This window comes from Falco punctatus (genome assembly GCF_963210335.1).
Source record: "Falco punctatus genome assembly, contig: scaffold_226, whole genome shotgun sequence".
NCBI classification, from domain to species: Eukaryota; Metazoa; Chordata; class Aves; order Falconiformes; family Falconidae; genus Falco; species Falco punctatus.
The window spans coordinates 1-17,349 of record NW_027660087.1 but is presented as its reverse complement, the minus strand read 5'-3'; the positions used below and the strand labels follow the sequence as shown (position 1 = coordinate 17,349).

Genomic DNA, 17,349 nt, shown 5'->3' with positions numbered 1-17,349 from the left:
GCGCAGTGCCGGCTTGAAGCCAAAGGGGGCGTGGTCTCCGGCGGCGTCGCATGCGTATGACGCAATTCCGCTTTTGCGCGTGCGCGGAAACGGCTTGCCCCCTAGGGGCGGGGCTTCGGCCTCGCACGTACGGGTTACGCAGACGGCCCCGGAAGTGGGGTTCATTTCCAGCCCGCGCGGCGCGCCGCCGCGCCCGTGGCGGTGCGGAGCCTTCGCCGGCAGCCTGGAAGACTTTCGGGCCGGGACGTGCGGCGGCGCGCTGGGTGAGCGCTCGGCCTGAGGGCGGGCGGGGGCCGGCGGGCAGCGGCCGAAGGGGGGGGGGGGCGGGCGGCGGGCCGGCGCTCGGCCGCGGCGGGGAGCGCCTGGTGCCGGCGGCGGGCGGGCTGAGGCGGGCGGCCCGGCCCGGCCCGGGACCGGCGGGGCTGCCGGCCGTTCTCGTCTCCCCGGCAGCGACGGTGGTCAGCGGGCTCCTCACGGTGCTGCCTATTTTGGGCTGGTTTTTTTTTTTTTTTTTGTCTCTCGGGGCTGCGCCGCTACCTCAGCGAGGAGGCGAGGAGCGGCGGCGGGGCGGCCCCGGTGCTCGCCGCTTGTGGCGGCCTGGCGGGGCCCGGGAGAGGGGAGGGGTCGGCCCGCGGCGACCTGCCGCCCCCCCCCCGCCGCCTCTGGGCTGCCCGGGCAGCCGCCGCAGCTCTGCGCGGGGCTTTGTCTTTCCCCCAGCCGCCGGCCTGAGCCGCGGCAGCGGGCTGGGTCTGGAAGCGCCCTGCAAGTCTGACGGGGGTATCGCTGCCGTGCATGTTGTCTGCCTGTCTACCGATCGTTCCTGCCTCTTGTTCTGCTGGGGTAATTCCTTTGGGTAACGCGTCGGGCTCCGAATGGAGTGCATCCTGACTTCCTCCTGACCCCTGCGAGACGTTACCGGTGTTTGCCTTCCTCGTGTTTCACAGGGCCTCGGCTGTCGCGTGCGGAGAAGCTGTCAGCCTTGTCAGAAGAGAGCGTGTAGCCAGCAAGCGCGTCGTGGTGCTTCGGGACCAAGCTGATACCGCAGGCGTCCGTCTTTTGTTTGCGAAAAGGGATCGCGAGGAAACGTGCCGGTCTCGGAGGGGGAAGAGGTAGGAGGCAGCTTTCAACCGCTTTTAGGCTTGACTCCTGCGTTCCTGAGAACGGTTCTGGGCTTTGAGGGGTTTGCTTTTGGCTTTTTGCCTTAAGCTCGTCCTCCGTCACCGCTGTCGGCGTGCGCCGAGCCGCTGCTTAGGGAGCGGTGGCGGTACAGGCTGTGTGCGTGCCGACCGTCCTCGAGGCTGTAGCTGTATCCTACCCTAAAAAAAGCTCTCCGTAATACCCTGCTTCCGTTAGGACGCAATTTTCTCGAGTTCCCCCCCCACCCCGGGGTGATTTTCCCACACGCCTGCAGGCAGCAGGACTAACGTCATCTCCTTTTGCCCGCCTGGGCTCGGACTAAAATCCCTTCCCTGGCTGTTCTTTAGCTTGTACAGCCTTTGAGCCTTCCCTCGGGCCTGGCTGATGGTCCTTTGCCATTTCACCCCGTTCACAGCCAGCGTGAGTTTCGGTACCGACTATGTCAACGAATTTCAGCTGCACGACAAACCTGCTTTTTTGTCAATTAAATTAATCTCAGCCTTTTAATTGCTTTCGAAGGGAACTACAGGAGATCCTGTCGGCGTGGTGGCCTAGCGTAAGCGATGATGGAGAGGCGCATCGGATGTGACCTCCGTGTCAGCTCGGTGTGCCTCAGACAGACTGCATTTGGCACTCCGTGGCGTGCTGCGCAGCTCCAGAAATTCACGGTAGGGGAAAAAAAAGGGGCGAAAATGACAGTCGCGCTGAAACACGAGTTGGGAAGAAATGCTGTACGTGAGGGCTTTCCGTTGAGCGAGGCAGCTGGTCTTGCTTGTGGATCTTTGGGGTACGAGCCTGACGCCGAGCAGCTCGTTTTTCATTTGACGTGCCTGGAGTTGTTTTCAAAGGGATGGAAGAGAAGCTTATGAAATAGGATAGGTTACCGAGTCTTCCTAAAACGCTCACGACAGTTACGTAGAAAGCCGAAGCGAAGGACGAGGGAATAAAGTTCTGTGCTTCCTAAGTAAATACGGTACGCTTAAAAGTGATCTCCGTGCAGGGTCCTAGTTGTTTCTGTTTTTAAAATCAGAAAGAAGTTTAAGAAGTCTCAGCGGTTAGTCGTGTGGGAAATAAATGGCTCTTCCGCAAAAAATTCCACGTCAGCGAGGCTCTTTGAACGATTCTTCTCGCAATCGATTCCGACTACAGCCAGTTCATGGTTTAATGTCGAGGTGTGTGCTCGCTCTCCTCTAAAGCAGTATTTCGTTTGCATTTCAGTCCTGTGGGTCATGACAAATTTGGGAAGAACCCGAAGGAAACTTTTCATCCTGGGACACAGAAGGTAGGAGGTGAGTTGTTTTGGGGGTTTGGTTTTTTTGTTTGTTTTGTTTCTGTTTGGTTTTTTTTTTTGGTTGGTCGGTTGTGGCTTTTTATTCTTCTCTGGAAAAATAAGTCGTTACGTAGAAATGCTAGCGGTTTGTTTCTTTCTGTAGCAGGATAATAAGGAGGAGTAGAGTTACAGGTAGAGAATCGGCTGTCTTTATCAGTTGAAGTGGCTACTTTGAAATTAAAACAAATACAGGAGCACATTAACGGGGGGTTTTGCGCTGTGTCTTCGGTACCGGTGTGCTAAAGATGTTGTTTTGTTTACAGGATTCATTGGCTGTCGAAGAGCGAGAGGTAAATGTAAACTTTTCACTCCTAGCACTCACTCGGTGACGTGTACCGACTGAGGTATCAATTGCTTATTGGAGTGAAAAACTGCGGCGTTTCTGTGCAGCGTCTGAGATCGAAAATCATTTCAGGCACTGGCATAACCTATCGTACTAATAGATGACCAGCTTTAGTAACGTCATCAAAAAATCGTAATCTGTGATGGAAAGCAGAGTCTGAGGCGTCTGCTACTTGAGCATGTAACGGAGCTGGTACGAAGCGTATGTTGCCGTGCGTAGGTCGTGTACAAAAGATGTATCTAACAGTCCTTAGAGGAAACCTTATTTGAGGTCTTTTGTTTGATTGTCTGTTTGTCCTGTAGTTTTTGGTTTTCTTTCTCCGGGACCTGTGAATTTTGAATGTGGAGTCCTGCATGCTAAGGATGGGCAGCTTACAGACGAGGAAACGTTCGGCGCCGGTGAGTTTTTCACCTTTGTCTCGGCTGAGGGTTGCCTAAGGTGTTGAGCTTCACTGCGAGTACAAACATGCACGGTCCTGACCCTCTTAGGCTTGGTCTTGGGAGCCTTGAAGGCTTGTATACCAATCGAATCGTTACACTGAATAAACTGTTCCTTTTTTTTCTAGCGGGCGTTCCCAGAATGAAGCGGTGTGGAGCTGAAGGGGACTACGATTTCAAGGTTGACGGAGCCATTTGGACCGAGTCTTGAAGATCTCTTCGGTGTTTGTTCAAGGAAACTTAGTCTCGAGACAGTCCTCTGGCTCGCTGGCGAAACGGTAGGAAACTGCTTTGTTGATCCTGACGGTGCAGTCTGTTGGAAAGTAAAGATTCCTTGAGAGATCAGAACCACGTCCGTTGTTTCTCTGATTTAAAGGTGAACAGGCCTGTGTCGTTCAAGGAAAGACTCAGCGTTGGTTTTGTTTCTCTGAAACACAAAGTGCCCCATCTAAAGTGCTTACAGAGTCTGAGTTGATTTTTCAAAAGCAGAGACTTGTGCCGTTTGCAAACCGCCTGTCGCACTGCTCAAAGACAAAAGACGTTCACCCGAGAAAGTTTTTGGAAACGAATGCCAAATAGACGTGGGGAAAGAGCTGGAGAGGTTTATGTCTTGTCTGTCGAATTACCTTCTCTTTAGTGCCCTTACATTTGACAAGAAAAGGTTTCATTGCCTCTTTTATCGTGAAGACAATGTTGCTGGTGTTTTTATAAGGAAAAAAAAAAAAAAAAGTGTATGCCTGGTCTCTCGAGTGATTCTTTTGTTTTTTCTTTTTTTTTTTTTTTTTTTTTTCTCTTTTTCTCTAGACTGGTTGAATTGAATATGTTCACTGGAAGAAGTTGATCCAGCGAGATGTGAAGCCGGGCGACTTGCTAAGGGGCCGTGGGCAGAGTTCCCTTCTCGCTTCCATTCGTCTAATAAAGGGTGCAGTCTGTTAGGTAGACTGGCTGCAGTACCGAAATTTTTTCGCCAGGCGGCAGCAGCGTGGCCGCCCTGCAGAGTAAGGGCAGCGCATGCGCAGACGGGGCTTGAAGCCAAAGGGGGCGTGGTCTGGGGGGAGTAGTCGCGTGGTGATGACGCAATTCCGCTTCTGCGCATGCGCAGAAGAGGTACTGGCAAAACTAAGGGCAGCGCATGCGCAGTGCCGGCTTGAAGCCAAAGGGGGCGTGGTCTCCGGCGGCGTCGCATGCGTATGACGCAATTCCGCTTCTGCGCATGCGCAGAAGAGGTACTGGCAAAACTAAGGGCAGCGCATGCGCAGTGCCGGACTGAAGCCAAAGGGGGCGTGGTCTCCGGCGGCGTCGCATGCGTATGACGCAATTCCGCTTTTGCGCGTGCGCGGAAACGGCTTGCCCCCTAGGGGCGGGGCTTCGGCCTCGCACGTACGGGTTACGCAGACGGCCCCGGAAGTGGGGTTCATTTCCAGCCCGCGCGGCGCGCCGCCGCGCCCGTGGCGGTGCGGAGCCTTCGCCGGCAGCCTGGAAGACTTTCGGGCCGGGACGTGCGGCGGCGCGCTGGGTGAGCGCTCGGCCTGAGGGCGGGCGGGGGCCGGCGGGCAGCGGCCGAAGGGGGGGGGGGGCGGGCGGCGGGCCGGCGCTCGGCCGCGGCGGGGAGCGCCTGGTGCCGGCGGCGGGCGGGCTGAGGCGGGCGGCCCGGCCCGGCCCGGGACCGGCGGGGCTGCCGGCCGTTCTCGTCTCCCCGGCAGCGACGGTGGTCAGCGGGCTCCTCACGGTGCTGCCTATTTTGGGCTGGGTTTTTTTTTTTGTTTTTTTTTTTTTTTGTCTCTCGGGGCTGCGCCGCTACCTCAGCGAGGAGGCGAGGAGCGGCGGCGGGGCGGCCCCGGTGCTCGCCGCTTGTGGCGGCCTGGCGGGGCCCGGGAGAGGGAGGGGTCGGCCCGCGGCGACCTGCCGCCCCCCCCCCCCCCCGCCGCCTCTGGGCTGCCCGGGCAGCCGCCGCAGCTCTGCGCGGGGCTTTGTCTTTCCCCCAGCCGCCGGCCTGAGCCGCGGCAGCCGGCTGGGACTGGAAGCGCCCTGCAAGTCTGACGGGGGTATCGCTGCCGTGCATGTTGTCTGCCTGTCTACCGATCGTTCCTGCCTCTTGTTCTGCTGGGGTAATTCCTTTGGGTAACGCGTCGGGCTCCGAATGGAGTGCATCCTGACTTCCTCCTGACCCCTGCGAGACGTTACCGGTGTTTGCCTTCCTCGTGTTTCACAGGGCCTCGGCTGTCGCGTGCGGAGAAGCTGTCAGCCTTGTCAGAAGAGAGCGTGTAGCCAGCAAGCGCGTCGTGGTGCTTCGGGACCAAGCTGATACCGCAGGCGTCCGTCTTTTGTTTGCGAAAAGGGATCGCGAGGAAACGTGCCGGTCTCGGAGGGGGAAGAGGTAGGAGGCAGCTTTCAACCGCTTTTAGGCTTAACTCCTGCGTTCCTGAGAACGGTTCTGGGCTTTGAGGGGTTTGCTTTTGGCTTTTTGCCTTAAGCTCGTCCTCCGTCACCGCTGTCGGCGTGCGCCGAGCCGCTGCTTAGGGAGCGGTGGCGGTACAGGCTGTGTGCGTGCCGACCGTCCTCGAGGCTGTAGCTGTATCCTACCCTAAAAAAAGCTCTCCGTAATACCCTGCTTCCGTTAGGACGCAATTTTCTCGAGTTCCCCCCCCACCACCACCTCAGGGTGATTTTCCCACACGCCTGCAGGCAGCAGGACTAACGTCATCTCCTTTTGCCCGCCTGGGCTCGGACTAAAATCCCTTCCCTGGCTGTTCTTTAGCTTGTACAGCCTTTGAGCCTTCCCTCGGGCCTGGCTGATGGTCCTTTGCCATTTCACCCCGTTCACAGCCAGCGTGAGTTTCGGTACCGACTATGTCAACGAATTTCAGCTGCACGACAAACCTGCTTTTTTGTCAATTAAATTAATCTCAGCCTTTTAATTGCTTTCGAAGGGAACTACGGGAGATCCTGTCGGCGTGGTGGCCTAGCGTAAGCGATGATGGAGAGGCGCATCGGATGTGACCTCCGTGTCAGCTCGGTGTGCCTCAGACAGACTGCATTTGGCACTCCGTGGCGTGCTGCGCAGCTCCAGAAATTCACGGTAGGGGAAAAAAAAGGGGCGAAAATGACAGTCACGTAGAAACACGAGTTGGGAAGAAATGCTGTACGTGAGGTCTTTCCGTTGAGCGAGGCAGCTGGTCTTGCTTGTGGATCTTTGGGGTACGAGCCTGACGCCGAGCAGCTCGTTTTTCATTTGACGTGCCTGGAGTTGTTTTCAAAGGGATGGAAGAGAAGCTTATGAAATAGGATAGGTTACCGAGTCTTCCTAAAACGCTCACGACAGTTACGTAGAAAGCCGAAGCGAAGGACGAGGGAATAAAGTTCTGTGCTTCCTAAGTAAATACGGTACGCTTAAAAGTGATCTCCGTGCAGGGTCCTAGTTGTTTCTGTTTTTAAAATCAGAAAGAAGTTTAAGAAGTCTCAGCGGTTAGTCGTGTGGGAAATAAATGGCTCTTCCGCAAAAAATTCCACGTCAGCGAGGCTCTTTGAACGATTCTTCTCGCAATCGATTCCGACTACAGCCAGTTCATGGTTTAATGTCGAGGTGTGTGCTCGCTCTCCTCTAAAGCAGTATTTCGTTTGCATTTCAGTCCTGTGGGTCACGACAAATTTGGGAAGAACCCGAAGGAAACTTTTCATCCTGGGACACAGAAGGTAGGAGGTGAGTTGTTTTGGGGGTTTTTTTTTTTTGTTTGTTTTGTTTCTGTTTGGTTTTTTTTTTTTGGTTGGTCGGTTGTGGCTTTTTATTCTTCTCTGGAAAAATAAGTCGTTACGTAGAAATGCTAGCGGTTTGTTTCTTTCTGTAGCAGGATAATAAGGAGGAGTAGAGTTACAGGTAGAGAATCGGCTGTCTTTATCAGTTGAAGTGGCTACTTTGAAATTAAAACAAATACAGGAGCACATTAACGGGGGGTTTTGCGCTGTGTCTTCGGTACCGGTGTGCTAAAGATGTTGTTTTGTTTACCGGATTCATTGGCTGTCGAAGAGCGAGAGGTAAATGTAAACTTTTCACTCCTAGCACTCACTCGGTGACGTGTACCGACTGAGGTATCAATTGCTTATTGCAGTGAAAAACTGCGGCGTTTCTGTGCAGCGTCTGAGATCGAAAATCATTTCAGGCACTGGCATAACCTATCGTACGAATAGATGACCAGCTTTAGTAACGTCATCAAAAAATCGTAATCTGTGATGGAAAGCAGAGTCTGAGGCGTCTGCTACTTGAGCATGTAACGGAGCTGGTACGAAGCGTATGTTGCCGTGCGTAGGTCGTGTACAAAAGATGTATCTAACAGTCCTTAGAGGAAACCTTATTTGAGGTCTTTTGTTTGATTGTCTGTTTGTCCTGTAGTTTTTGGTTTTCTTTCTCCGGGACCTGTGAATTTTGAATGTGGAGTCCTGCATGCTAAGGATGGGCAGCTTACAGACGAGGAAACGTTCGGCGCCGGTGAGTTTTTCACCGTTGTCTCGGCTGAGGGTTGCCTAAGGTGTTGAGCTTCACTGCGAGTACAAACATGCACGGTCCTGACCCTCTTAGGCTTGGTCTTGGGAGCCTTGAAGGCTTGTATACCAATCGAATCGTTACACTGAATAAACTGTTTCTTTTTTTTCTAGCGGGCGTTCCCAGAATGAAGCGGTGTGGAGCTGAAGGGGACTACGATTTCAAGGTTGACGGAGCCATTTGGACCGAGTCTTGAAGATCTCTTCGGTGTTTGTTCAAGGAAACTTAGTCTCGAGACAGTCCTCTGGCTCGCTGGCGAAACGGTAGGAAACTGCTTTGTTGATCCTGACGGTGCAGTCTGTTGGAAAGTACAGATTCCTTGAGGGATCAGAACCACGTCCGTTGTTTCTCTGATTTAAAGGTGAACAGGCCTGTGTCGTTCAAGGGAAGACTCAGCGTTGGTTTTGTTTCTCTGAAACACAAAGTGCCCCATCTAAAGTGATTACAGAGTCTGAGTTGATTTTTCAAAAGCAGAGACTTGTGCCGTTTGCAAACCGCCTGTCGCACTGCTCAAAGACAAAAGACGTTCACCCGAGAAAGTTTTTGGAAACGAATGCCAAATAGACGTGGGGAAAGAGCTGGAGAGGTTTATGTCTTGTCTGTCGAATTACCTTCTCTTTAGTGCCCTTACATTTGACAAGAAAAGGTTTCATTGCCTCTTTTATCGTGAAGACAATGTTGCTGGTGTTTTTATAAGGAAAAAAAAAAAAAAAAGTGTATGCCTGGTCTCTCGAGTGATTCTTTTGTTTTTTCTTTTTTTTTTTTTTTTTTTTTCTCTTTTTCTCTAGACTGGTTGAATTGAATATGTTCACTGGAAGAAGTTGATCCAGCGAGATGTGAAGCCGGGCGACTTGCTAAGGGGCCGTGGGCAGAGTTCCCTTCTCGCTTCCATTCGTCTAATAAAGGGTGCAGTCTGTTAGGTAGACTGGCTGCAGTACCCAAATTTTTTCGCCAGGCGGCAGCAGCGTGGCCGCCCTGCAGAGTAAGGGCAGCGCATGCGCAGACGGGGCTTGAAGCCAAAGGGGGCGTGGTCTGGGGGGAGTAGTCGCGTGGTGATGACGCAATTCCGCTTCTGCGCATGCGCAGAAGAGGTACTGGCAAAACTAAGGGCAGCGCATGCGCAGTGCCGGCTTGAAGCCAAAGGGGGCGTGGTCTCCGGCGGCGTCGCATGCGTATGACGCAATTCCGTTTTCGCGCATGCGCAGAAGAGGTACTGGCAAAACTAAGGGCAGCGCATGCGCAGTGCCGGCTTGAAGCCAAAGGGGGCGTGGTCTCCGGCGGCGTCGCATGCGTATGACGCAATTCCGCTTTTGCGCGTGCGCGGAAACGGCTTGCCCCCTAGGGGCGGGGCTTCGGCCTCGCACGTACGGGTTACGCAGACGGCCCCGGAAGTGGGGTTCATTTCCAGCCCGCGCGGCGCGCCGCCGCGCCCGTGGCGGTGCGGAGCCTTCGCCGGCAGCCTGGAAGACTTTCGGGCCGGGACGTGCGGCGGCGCGCTGGGTGAGCGCTCGGCCTGAGGGCGGGCGGGGGCCGGCGGGCAGCGGCCGAAGGGGGGGGGGGGGCGGGCGGCGGGCCGGCGCTCGGCCGCGGCGGGGAGCGCCTGGTGCCGGCGGCGGGCGGGCTGAGGCGGGCGGCCCGGCCCGGCCCGGGACCGGCGGGGCTGCCGGCCGTTCTCGTCTCCCCGGCAGCGACGGTGGTCAGCGGGCTCCTCACGGTGCTGCCTATTTTGGGCTGGGTTTTTTTTTTTTTTTTGTCTCTCGGGGCTGCGCCGCTACCTCAGCGAGGAGGCGAGGAGCGGCGGCGGGGCGGCCCCGGTGCTCGCCGCTTGTGGCGGCCTGGCGGGGCCCGGGAGAGGGGAGGGGTCGGCCCGCGGCGACCTGCCGCCCCCCCCCCGCCGCCTCTGGGCTGCCCGGGCAGCCGCCGCAGCTCTGCGCGGGGCTTTGTCTTTCCCCCAGCCGCCGGCCTGAGCCGCGGCAGCGGGCTGGGTCTGGAAGCGCCCTGCAAGTCTGACGGGGGTATCGCTGCCGTGCATGTTGTCTGCCTGTCTACCGATCGTTCCTGCCTCTTGTTCTGCTGGGGTAATTCCTTTGGGTAACGCGTCGGGCTCCGAATGGAGTGCATCCTGACTTCCTCCTGACCCCTGCGAGACGTTACCGGTGTTTGCCTTCCTCGTGTTTCACAGGGCCTCGGCTGTCGCGTGCGGAGAAGCTGTCAGCCTTGTCAGAAGAGAGCGTGTAGCCAGCAAGCGCGTCGTGGTGCTTCGGGACCAAGCTGATACCGCAGGCGTCCGTCTTTTGTTTGCGAAAAGGGATCGCGAGGAAACGTGCCGGTCTCGGAGGGGGAAGAGGTAGGAGGCAGCTTTCAACCGCTTTTAGGCTTGACTCCTGCGTTCCTGAGAACGGTTCTGGGCTTTGAGGGGTTTGCTTTTGGCTTTTTGCCTTAAGCTCGTCCTCCGTCACCGCTGTCGGCGTGCGCCGAGCCGCTGCTTAGGGAGCGGTGGCGGTACAGGCTGTGTGCGTGCCGACCGTCCTCGAGGCTGTAGCTGTATCCTACCCTAAAAAAAGCTCTCCGTAATACCCTGCTTCCGTTAGGACGCAATTTTCTCGAGTTCCCCCCCCACCCCGGGGTGATTTTCCCACACGCCTGCAGGCAGCAGGACTAACGTCATCTCCTTTTGCCCGCCTGGGCTCGGACTAAAATCCCTTCCCTGGCTGTTCTTTAGCTTGTACAGCCTTTGAGCCTTCCCTCGGGCCTGGCTGATGGTCCTTTGCCATTTCACCCCGTTCACAGCCAGCGTGAGTTTCGGTACCGACTATGTCAACGAATTTCAGCTGCACGACAAACCTGCTTTTTTGTCAATTAAATTAATCTCAGCCTTTTAATTGCTTTCGAAGGGAACTACAGGAGATCCTGTCGGCGTGGTGGCCTAGCGTAAGCGATGATGGAGAGGCGCATCGGATGTGACCTCCGTGTCAGCTCGGTGTGCCTCAGACAGACTGCATTTGGCACTCCGTGGCGTGCTGCGCAGCTCCAGAAATTCACGGTAGGGGAAAAAAAAGGGGCGAAAATGACAGTCGCGCTGAAACACGAGTTGGGAAGAAATGCTGTACGTGAGGGCTTTCCGTTGAGCGAGGCAGCTGGTCTTGCTTGTGGATCTTTGGGGTACGAGCCTGACGCCGAGCAGCTCGTTTTTCATTTGACGTGCCTGGAGTTGTTTTCAAAGGGATGGAAGAGAAGCTTATGAAATAGGATAGGTTACCGAGTCTTCCTAAAACGCTCACGACAGTTACGTAGAAAGCCGAAGCGAAGGACGAGGGAATAAAGTTCTGTGCTTCCTAAGTAAATACGGTACGCTTAAAAGTGATCTCCGTGCAGGGTCCTAGTTGTTTCTGTTTTTAAAATCAGAAAGAAGTTTAAGAAGTCTCAGCGGTTAGTCGTGTGGGAAATAAATGGCTCTTCCGCAAAAAATTCCACGTCAGCGAGGCTCTTTGAACGATTCTTCTCGCAATCGATTCCGACTACAGCCAGTTCATGGTTTAATGTCGAGGTGTGTGCTCGCTCTCCTCTAAAGCAGTATTTCGTTTGCATTTCAGTCCTGTGGGTCATGACAAATTTGGGAAGAACCCGAAGGAAACTTTTCATCCTGGGACACAGAAGGTAGGAGGTGAGTTGTTTTGGGGGTTTGGTTTTTTTGTTTGTTTTGTTTCTGTTTGGTTTTTTTTTTTGGTTGGTCGGTTGTGGCTTTTTATTCTTCTCTGGAAAAATAAGTCGTTACGTAGAAATGCTAGCGGTTTGTTTCTTTCTGTAGCAGGATAATAAGGAGGAGTAGAGTTACAGGTAGAGAATCGGCTGTCTTTATCAGTTGAAGTGGCTACTTTGAAATTAAAACAAATACAGGAGCACATTAACGGGGGGTTTTGCGCTGTGTCTTCGGTACCGGTGTGCTAAAGATGTTGTTTTGTTTACAGGATTCATTGGCTGTCGAAGAGCGAGAGGTAAATGTAAACTTTTCACTCCTAGCACTCACTCGGTGACGTGTACCGACTGAGGTATCAATTGCTTATTGGAGTGAAAAACTGCGGCGTTTCTGTGCAGCGTCTGAGATCGAAAATCATTTCAGGCACTGGCATAACCTATCGTACTAATAGATGACCAGCTTTAGTAACGTCATCAAAAAATCGTAATCTGTGATGGAAAGCAGAGTCTGAGGCGTCTGCTACTTGAGCATGTAACGGAGCTGGTACGAAGCGTATGTTGCCGTGCGTAGGTCGTGTACAAAAGATGTATCTAACAGTCCTTAGAGGAAACCTTATTTGAGGTCTTTTGTTTGATTGTCTGTTTGTCCTGTAGTTTTTGGTTTTCTTTCTCCGGGACCTGTGAATTTTGAATGTGGAGTCCTGCATGCTAAGGATGGGCAGCTTACAGACGAGGAAACGTTCGGCGCCGGTGAGTTTTTCACCTTTGTCTCGGCTGAGGGTTGCCTAAGGTGTTGAGCTTCACTGCGAGTACAAACATGCACGGTCCTGACCCTCTTAGGCTTGGTCTTGGGAGCCTTGAAGGCTTGTATACCAATCGAATCGTTACACTGAATAAACTGTTCCTTTTTTTTCTAGCGGGCGTTCCCAGAATGAAGCGGTGTGGAGCTGAAGGGGACTACGATTTCAAGGTTGACGGAGCCATTTGGACCGAGTCTTGAAGATCTCTTCGGTGTTTGTTCAAGGAAACTTAGTCTCGAGACAGTCCTCTGGCTCGCTGGCGAAACGGTAGGAAACTGCTTTGTTGATCCTGACGGTGCAGTCTGTTGGAAAGTAAAGATTCCTTGAGAGATCAGAACCACGTCCGTTGTTTCTCTGATTTAAAGGTGAACAGGCCTGTGTCGTTCAAGGAAAGACTCAGCGTTGGTTTTGTTTCTCTGAAACACAAAGTGCCCCATCTAAAGTGCTTACAGAGTCTGAGTTGATTTTTCAAAAGCAGAGACTTGTGCCGTTTGCAAACCGCCTGTCGCACTGCTCAAAGACAAAAGACGTTCACCCGAGAAAGTTTTTGGAAACGAATGCCAAATAGACGTGGGGAAAGAGCTGGAGAGGTTTATGTCTTGTCTGTCGAATTACCTTCTCTTTAGTGCCCTTACATTTGACAAGAAAAGGTTTCATTGCCTCTTTTATCGTGAAGACAATGTTGCTGGTGTTTTTATAAGGAAAAAAAAAAAAAAAAGTGTATGCCTGGTCTCTCGAGTGATTCTTTTGTTTTTTCTTTTTTTTTTTTTTTTTTTTTTCTCTTTTTCTCTAGACTGGTTGAATTGAATATGTTCACTGGAAGAAGTTGATCCAGCGAGATGTGAAGCCGGGCGACTTGCTAAGGGGCCGTGGGCAGAGTTCCCTTCTCGCTTCCATTCGTCTAATAAAGGGTGCAGTCTGTTAGGTAGACTGGCTGCAGTACCGAAATTTTTTCGCCAGGCGGCAGCAGCGTGGCCGCCCTGCAGAGTAAGGGCAGCGCATGCGCAGACGGGGCTTGAAGCCAAAGGGGGCGTGGTCTGGGGGGAGTAGTCGCGTGGTGATGACGCAATTCCGCTTCTGCGCATGCGCAGAAGAGGTACTGGCAAAACTAAGGGCAGCGCATGCGCAGTGCCGGCTTGAAGCCAAAGGGGGCGTGGTCTCCGGCGGCGTCGCATGCGTATGACGCAATTCCGCTTCTGCGCATGCGCAGAAGAGGTACTGGCAAAACTAAGGGCAGCGCATGCGCAGTGCCGGACTGAAGCCAAAGGGGGCGTGGTCTCCGGCGGCGTCGCATGCGTATGACGCAATTCCGCTTTTGCGCGTGCGCGGAAACGGCTTGCCCCCTAGGGGCGGGGCTTCGGCCTCGCACGTACGGGTTACGCAGACGGCCCCGGAAGTGGGGTTCATTTCCAGCCCGCGCGGCGCGCCGCCGCGCCCGTGGCGGTGCGGAGCCTTCGCCGGCAGCCTGGAAGACTTTCGGGCCGGGACGTGCGGCGGCGCGCTGGGTGAGCGCTCGGCCTGAGGGCGGGCGGGGGCCGGCGGGCAGCGGCCGAAGGGGGGGGGGGGGCGGGCGGCGGGCCGGCGCTCGGCCGCGGCGGGGAGCGCCTGGTGCCGGCGGCGGGCGGGCTGAGGCGGGCGGCCCGGCCCGGCCCGGGACCGGCGGGGCTGCCGGCCGTTCTCGTCTCCCCGGCAGCGACGGTGGTCAGCGGGCTCCTCACGGTGCTGCCTATTTTGGGCTGGGTTTTTTTTTTTGTTTTTTTTTTTTTTTGTCTCTCGGGGCTGCGCCGCTACCTCAGCGAGGAGGCGAGGAGCGGCGGCGGGGCGGCCCCGGTGCTCGCCGCTTGTGGCGGCCTGGCGGGGCCCGGGAGAGGGAGGGGTCGGCCCGCGGCGACCTGCCGCCCCCCCCCCCCCCCCGCCGCCTCTGGGCTGCCCGGGCAGCCGCCGCAGCTCTGCGCGGGGCTTTGTCTTTCCCCCAGCCGCCGGCCTGAGCCGCGGCAGCCGGCTGGGACTGGAAGCGCCCTGCAAGTCTGACGGGGGTATCGCTGCCGTGCATGTTGTCTGCCTGTCTACCGATCGTTCCTGCCTCTTGTTCTGCTGGGGTAATTCCTTTGGGTAACGCGTCGGGCTCCGAATGGAGTGCATCCTGACTTCCTCCTGACCCCTGCGAGACGTTACCGGTGTTTGCCTTCCTCGTGTTTCACAGGGCCTCGGCTGTCGCGTGCGGAGAAGCTGTCAGCCTTGTCAGAAGAGAGCGTGTAGCCAGCAAGCGCGTCGTGGTGCTTCGGGACCAAGCTGATACCGCAGGCGTCCGTCTTTTGTTTGCGAAAAGGGATCGCGAGGAAACGTGCCGGTCTCGGAGGGGGAAGAGGTAGGAGGCAGCTTTCAACCGCTTTTAGGCTTAACTCCTGCGTTCCTGAGAACGGTTCTGGGCTTTGAGGGGTTTGCTTTTGGCTTTTTGCCTTAAGCTCGTCCTCCGTCACCGCTGTCGGCGTGCGCCGAGCCGCTGCTTAGGGAGCGGTGGCGGTACAGGCTGTGTGCGTGCCGACCGTCCTCGAGGCTGTAGCTGTATCCTACCCTAAAAAAAGCTCTCCGTAATACCCTGCTTCCGTTAGGACGCAATTTTCTCGAGTTCCCCCCCCACCACCACCTCAGGGTGATTTTCCCACACGCCTGCAGGCAGCAGGACTAACGTCATCTCCTTTTGCCCGCCTGGGCTCGGACTAAAATCCCTTCCCTGGCTGTTCTTTAGCTTGTACAGCCTTTGAGCCTTCCCTCGGGCCTGGCTGATGGTCCTTTGCCATTTCACCCCGTTCACAGCCAGCGTGAGTTTCGGTACCGACTATGTCAACGAATTTCAGCTGCACGACAAACCTGCTTTTTTGTCAATTAAATTAATCTCAGCCTTTTAATTGCTTTCGAAGGGAACTACGGGAGATCCTGTCGGCGTGGTGGCCTAGCGTAAGCGATGATGGAGAGGCGCATCGGATGTGACCTCCGTGTCAGCTCGGTGTGCCTCAGACAGACTGCATTTGGCACTCCGTGGCGTGCTGCGCAGCTCCAGAAATTCACGGTAGGGGAAAAAAAAGGGGCGAAAATGACAGTCACGTAGAAACACGAGTTGGGAAGAAATGCTGTACGTGAGGTCTTTCCGTTGAGCGAGGCAGCTGGTCTTGCTTGTGGATCTTTGGGGTACGAGCCTGACGCCGAGCAGCTCGTTTTTCATTTGACGTGCCTGGAGTTGTTTTCAAAGGGATGGAAGAGAAGCTTATGAAATAGGATAGGTTACCGAGTCTTCCTAAAACGCTCACGACAGTTACGTAGAAAGCCGAAGCGAAGGACGAGGGAATAAAGTTCTGTGCTTCCTAAGTAAATACGGTACGCTTAAAAGTGATCTCCGTGCAGGGTCCTAGTTGTTTCTGTTTTTAAAATCAGAAAGAAGTTTAAGAAGTCTCAGCGGTTAGTCGTGTGGGAAATAAATGGCTCTTCCGCAAAAAATTCCACGTCAGCGAGGCTCTTTGAACGATTCTTCTCGCAATCGATTCCGACTACAGCCAGTTCATGGTTTAATGTCGAGGTGTGTGCTCGCTCTCCTCTAAAGCAGTATTTCGTTTGCATTTCAGTCCTGTGGGTCATGACAAATTTGGGAAGAACCCGAAGGAAACTTTTCATCCTGGGACACAGAAGGTAGGAGGTGAGTTGTTTTGGGGGTTTGGTTTTTTTGTTTGTTTTGTTTCTGTTTGGTTTTTTTTTTTTGGTTGGTCGGTTGTGGCTTTTTATTCTTCTCTGGAAAAATAAGTCGTTACGTAGAAATGCTAGCGGTTTGTTTCTTTCTGTAGCAGGATAATAAGGAGGAGTAGAGTTACAGGTAGAGAATCGGCTGTCTTTATCAGTTGAAGTGGCTACTTTGAAATTAAAACAAATACAGGAGCACATTAACGGGGGGTTTTGCGCTGTGTCTTCGGTACCGGTGTGCTAAAGATGTTGTTTTGTTTACCGGATTCATTGGCTGTCGAAGAGCGAGAGGTAAATGTAAACTTTTCACTCCTAGCACTCACTCGGTGACGTGTACCGACTGAGGTATCAATTGCTTATTGCAGTGAAAAACTGCGGCGTTTCTGTGCAGCGTCTGAGATCGAAAATCATTTCAGGCACTGGCATAACCTATCGTACTAATAGATGACCAGCTTTAGTAACGTCATCAAAAAATCGTAATCTGTGATGGAAAGCAGAGTCTGAGGCGTCTGCTACTTGAGCATGTAACGGAGCTGGTACGAAGCGTATGTTGCCGTGCGTAGGTCGTGTACAAAAGATGTATCTAACAGTCCTTAGAGGAAACCTTATTTGAGGTCTTTTGTTTGATTGTCTGTTTGTCCTGTAGTTTTTGGTTTTCTTTCTCCGGGACCTGTGAATTTTGAATGTGGAGTCCTGCATGCTAAGGATGGGCAGCTTACAGACGAGGAAACGTTCGGCGCCGGTGAGTTTTTCACCTTTGTCTCGGCTGAGGGTTGCCTAAGGTGTTGAGCTTCACTGCGAGTACAAACATGCACGGTCCTGACCCTCTTAGGCTTGGTCTTGGGAGCCTTGAAGGCTTGTATACCAATCGAATCGTTACACTGAATAAACTGTTCCTTTTTTTTCTAGCGGGCGTTCCCAGAATGAAGCGGTGTGGAGCTGAAGGGGACTACGATTTCAAGGTTGACGGAGCCATTTGGACCGAGTCTTGAAGATCTCTTCGGTGTTTGTTCAAGGAAACTTAGTCTCGAGACAGTCCTCTGGCTCGCTGGCGAAACGGTAGGAAACTGCTTTGTTGATCCTGACGGTGCAGTCTGTTGGAAAGTAAAGATTCCTTGAGAGATCAGAACCACGTCCGTTGTTTCTCTGATTTAAAGGTGAACAGGCCTGTGTCGTTCAAGGAAAGACTCAGCGTTGGTTTTGTTTCTCTGAAACACAAAGTGCCCCATCTAAAGTGCTTACAGAGTCTGAGTTGATTTTTCAAAAGCAGAGACTTGTGCCGTTTGCAAACCGCCTGTCGCACTGCTCAAAGACAAAAGACGTTCACCCGAGAAAGT

General features: G+C 54.1%; 2 long non-coding RNA genes across 10 annotated transcripts; both read left to right on the top strand.

Annotated features, from left to right (window-relative positions):
- Positions 1–154: 154 nt before the first annotated feature.
- LOC308058013 lies at positions 155–8,707 on the top strand. Of its 4 annotated transcripts, none has more exons than XR_013925630.1 (14): positions 155–263; positions 945–1,109; positions 1,657–1,805; positions 2,356–2,426; positions 2,731–3,002; positions 3,113–3,208; positions 3,376–3,525; positions 3,624–4,763; positions 5,460–5,624; positions 6,178–6,326; positions 6,877–7,524; positions 7,635–7,730; positions 7,898–8,047; positions 8,146–8,707. It is a non-coding gene; the product is annotated as an uncharacterized lncRNA (long non-coding RNA). The 4 variants fall into 4 exon arrangements; XR_013925631.1 differs by having other exon boundaries at positions 163–263; positions 4,052–4,763; positions 8,573–8,707; XR_013925632.1 differs by having other exon boundaries at positions 163–263; positions 4,052–4,763.
- A 462-nt stretch (positions 8,708–9,169) lies between these two features.
- Positions 9,170–17,273, top strand: LOC308058012. Of its 6 annotated transcripts, none has more exons than XR_013925624.1 (15): positions 9,170–9,284; positions 9,967–10,131; positions 10,679–10,827; positions 11,378–11,448; positions 11,753–12,024; positions 12,135–12,230; positions 12,398–12,547; positions 12,646–13,785; positions 14,484–14,648; positions 15,202–15,350; positions 15,901–15,971; positions 16,378–16,548; positions 16,659–16,754; positions 16,922–17,071; positions 17,170–17,273. It is a non-coding gene; the product is annotated as an uncharacterized lncRNA (long non-coding RNA). The 6 variants fall into 6 exon arrangements; XR_013925625.1 differs by having other exon boundaries at positions 9,181–9,284; positions 13,074–13,785; positions 17,170–17,268; XR_013925628.1 differs by having other exon boundaries at positions 9,194–9,284; positions 13,074–13,267; positions 17,170–17,259.
- The last annotated feature ends 76 nt before the right edge of the window (positions 17,274–17,349 follow it).